Below are 4,406 nucleotides of genomic sequence, written 5' to 3'. Positions count from 1 at the left end.
TGTCTCAAGCAAAAAGAAAAAAAATCAAGATCAAAATCAATAATTTCTTCCTCAGAGAGAGTCTGAATTATGATCTGAAGCATATCAGTTTAAATTTAAATACCTCCCAGGTCTCTTGGATTAATCATAACTGTTACCTTGCACAATCTTGGGGTTGTCAGCACGCAGGGAAAAATTACTGAAAGCAGAGACTAGAAATGGCTATTTTCTACTGTCTTTTGCCAGTCTCGTCTATTTTAGGCCACAAACTCATTGAGGCATGAGTATCTTCATCATTATATACGTTACATAGCACTAGAGAAGATGGGATTAGCCTTGCTTTAGGCACTACTGTCAGGTTAATTTATAGTTGACAGGGTTAAATTCAAGCTATGATGCACCCACTGCTCCCAAAAGCCCTTCTTGGAAAAGGCTCTATACCAGGAAAAAAATAGGATTTCTACAGAATGTTTTTTAAAAGGAACTTCTAAAACTCAGTAGCTGAACTGTAATGCTAAGATTCAGATTATGGCCTGCCAAGTGCTCCTGCATTGAAAGAGAGGGAGAACTGTTCCACACCGCTGTTTTTGTTACTGCTCCGATGCTGTCCCACAAGCACTGCAAAAGTACAGTTTAGCTCTACAGAACAGGTTTAAAGGGAAAAAACCCAAAGGCAAAGAGCAAACAAGAGGCTTGTAGCACAAGCCCTCCCCTGCAGTCTGGTTTGCAGCACAGGCAGGTGGAGCTGAGGGCTCCAGCCAGCACGCAGTATTGTGCTGCCTGGGGATGCAGCAGCCTGCACGGTGATTGCTCAGTGTGCAGAGAGGGATGCTGCCAGATTGCTTCTGAGAGATCTTTAATACAACCAAAAGGACAGAATTCATTTACCCAGAAAAGATAGAAAAGACCTTTTGCAATAATATCAATGAAATCTCATTCGATTGCTACCCCCAGATGCTCACTGTGAATTTAAGACTGATTTATCCTCAGCTGGCTAAGACAAGCAATTAAAATAGAACATTAAAAGAGACTTAGGTGCATTCGGCACCGTGTGTGGATATGTGGCAATAAATCTGCTCCCTGGCAGTGTGTGGGAGAAATCCTCCCTGCTGTGGATTCATACCCAGTTTCAGGCAAGGCCTTGCTTGCTTATTGCCAAATAAGCAGTGGGACTGGTGCATAGGATGGCAGCATCCCAAGCTCTACATGCAGGAAGAAAACAGTGCCAGGGCTGACTCTTCACACAGGTAAGCTACATTTCCACAAGGAAATGTCATGCCAGCTATTAATTCATGCAGACTGCTCCCCCCTTCAGCCTGTGCTGTTTTATCATCTGTTTATGGGGGAAGTAAAACCAACAAATTGGGTAGAGCCTTGACCCTCCCCCAGCAAAACCAATCAATGTCACCAAGCAGATCGATTGAAAGAGAAAAGTTCCAGTACCTTTATCACACCCAGAAGTGTCTCCAGCTTTCAGTGTGCATAAGGCTGTGTTAGGAATGATCATCTATGTAATACAGCAGTAACAGCTGGAAGTTCTGGATAGCCCCTGCAGCAACACAAGAGGGCACAGCAATGCTGCCCTATCCATGCAGGGCCACATTCTGGCTCCTGTCAGAAGCACATGTGTGGGGAGCAGGGAAAAAATGGAAAATTCCTGGGAGGAGCCTCCAAAGCTTTGGAGGCAGCATATGATCCAACTCCCCCGACACCAGCAGGGCAGCTCCTTCTCTGCCAAGCTCTGTACTGCAACAATCTTTGGTCCATTTTCTACCAGCTGTGGCTGGAGGTGTAAGTGCTGGAAGCACAGCTTTCAAGTAGCTGAAAGCTAGAAAGCAAATATGTGTTCCAAAGGGATTATTTTTAATTTCCTTGAGTACCATGTATTTGGGGCTGGACTCCCAATGAATGCAAGTACTGAGGTTATCAACAAGCTCAGTGCTGCTAAAATCACCCAGAGGAAGGACTCCCACCTTGAAAGGACCTTGGCTCCAGCACAAAGCTATTTCTGCCTTAGCATGATCAATTCTGATTTTGTGCAGAGAGTCAGATCAGCCAAAGGGCTCCTTCTGCAGAGAGGCTCCAGTGCTGACACAGAGAGCATCACCCTGTGAGCCATCAGGCCATGTGCCAGGTGACTCACGGGAGCACAGGGACATTCAGAAACCAAATCACAGAACCATGGGGTGTTCTGGGCTAGGAGGGACCCCCAAAGATCAAAGCCCAACTCCTGGCTCCCCACAGGACGTGCCCAAGGATGCCACCCTGTGCCTGGGGGTGCTGTCCAAATGCTCCTGGAACTCTGGCAGCCTTGGTGCAGTGACCACTTCCCTGGGGAGTCAAATAGCAAACCATGAATCCAGACTGGGTGGGACAGAAGCTACCACAGAGGGGACATCAGCTCCATTTCCCTCACACTGCCTGCACAGAAGGACACCAGGAGCCCCCATCTCCTCTGCTCAGCCAAGCCAACAGCCCAGCTCCCAGCAGAGCCATCCCCAGCATCCCTTGAGACCATAACAGCAAAAACAATGCCAGAGGCGAAGGACTATTTTAATCTCCCTGTTATCTGGACCATCGTGGTCATGAGGAACATGACACTGTTTCAGCTGTAGCAGCCACACTGAAATATCAAGATAATAAACAATTAAAATAGATTATTATTTCTCTAATCATCCTTTAACCCCATCCCTTCACCTTGCAAAGGTGCTGGCAGATCACGGGTAAGACCAAGTCTCTGGACATCTTTCAGAGGCATTTTTGACAAGTCAGAGACAGAAATGCCACAGGCCTGCTCTGCGGCCCAGAGGGAGAAAGGAAGCGCGGCTGTGGGCACTGCTGGGATCTGCAGAGGCAGCTGAGCCTGCTGAGGGCTGTAATGGCCCTAACAGAGGTCCCAGGGCAGCTTTCACCCTCACCTGGCAGTGCTCAGCTGTGCTCTGGGCTGCCTCTGAGGGACTCCTCTTAATAAAGGGTCTCTTTTTTTGGCAAGTGTAAGAGCTGCAGTCTGACTGGTGGGTGGGTTGCTCAGACAGCCTTCCAATAATGAGGATTTCTGCTGTGCAAGGGAGAATCTCTAGGGAACTATTTATAAGTGATCCAACAGGAATCCACATCATCCCTCAGCCCAAAGCTGTCTGTGGACCTGTGTTAAAGCCCACAGGAAATTTGGGATCAGGTCTCCACATTCTCCAGTCCTTCCCTCTCATTTTCTTACACTGCAAGAGCACACCTGGGTCAGGTAACATGAAAGCAGCTCCTCAGCATGGCAGCCCAGCCAGGCCTGACCCACAGCAGCCCCTGCCACACCAGGAGCAGGCTCCACAGCCATGCAGGTGGTCAGGGGCTGTCACACTCCAGCCTTTGGTACTTGCATCAAAAGTGGGAATTCAGCAGCAAACTGACATCTCAGATTCAGCTTCATACAATGCACATACCTCATGTGAGAGCAAGGCTCACTAATTACTCAAGAGAAGCCCGTAATTGCACATATTTTAGAAACAGGCAGGTCAAAGAACACTCCTTAAAACAGCTTAAAAACACCAAGGGCAAGAATTAGGCTGAGAGGAGTAGACTTTTCTTCAGACCAGCACTGGTTTCTCAAAATATTTTGAACATGTGTAAGTTAAGGAAGAAAAAACAACACTCAGTATTCAGAAGCTGGGAAGTGCTTAACAGATTTGTTTCCTTCACCTTTAATTTTCAGCAAGTTTGTAAATTAAAAAAAAAAATAGATTACCTGCAGAACACTAGGAAAGGAAATTGAAATAACTCTTGGGAAGTTAGCAGGGCAGTTTTTACTCCTGTTTCAGAGATACATGAAGACATTAACCCATGAACCCTCAGAGAGAGTATTCCTATTAGACCAAGGCTGCATTAGACTCCTTTTTGCCTCAAACAAGGCTGAGGAATACTGCCAGGAGCAATTTTGAACCAACTGCAATGTGTATGGAATCTGAGGAGCAGAAAGGGTTAACACCTTAAGCTACATGTTTGTCTGGTCTATCATAAAACTCAGTCCTGTTGTATAGAACAGACCTGGCCTCCTTTGGGTCACCTGAATTATTCCAGATGCACATCCTGTGACAAAGGTGGCATCACAGCCCAGAGGAGCACTTGGCACTTCCCCTGCAGTGCATTCCCTGTCTGATGCAGTCCCTTCCTGGGCAGAGGCTAAACAGACACCTCAGGCTTTCCCCAGAGCCCTTAGTGACAGAAATGAGTCTCCAAAAACATCAGCGAGCTCCTGCCTTCCCTTTACCTACAAACACAAACCTTCTCTCTGGGCAGGTGCCCCCTTGGTTTTGCAGGCTCTCCTTGGAGAGGTAAATGGCAGAGGCAGCACCAAGTCCCACTGGACAGATGTACAGCAAACAATATGTGAAGGTGGAAATATTTACATCCTTAACAGGGAGGAAGAAGCAACA

General features: G+C 47.1%; 1 long non-coding RNA gene across 1 annotated transcript in view; it reads right to left on the bottom strand.

The window, feature by feature from the left end:
• Window positions 1–1,421: 1,421 nt before the first annotated feature.
• LOC102045405 overlaps window positions 1,422–4,406 on the bottom strand; it is a 4,504-nt gene continuing 1,519 nt past the window's right edge. The window contains exon 3 of the long non-coding RNA XR_265363.1: window positions 1,422–1,528. This is a non-coding gene — a long non-coding RNA (uncharacterized LOC102045405). The remainder of the gene's footprint in view (window positions 1,529–4,406) is intronic.

This window comes from Geospiza fortis, unplaced genomic scaffold, assembly GCF_000277835.1.
Source record: "Geospiza fortis unplaced genomic scaffold, GeoFor_1.0 scaffold275, whole genome shotgun sequence".
Classification (NCBI taxonomy): Eukaryota; Metazoa; Chordata; class Aves; order Passeriformes; family Thraupidae; genus Geospiza; species Geospiza fortis.
Note: the sequence above shows the minus strand (reverse complement) of the source record. Positions and strands in the feature narration are given on the sequence as shown.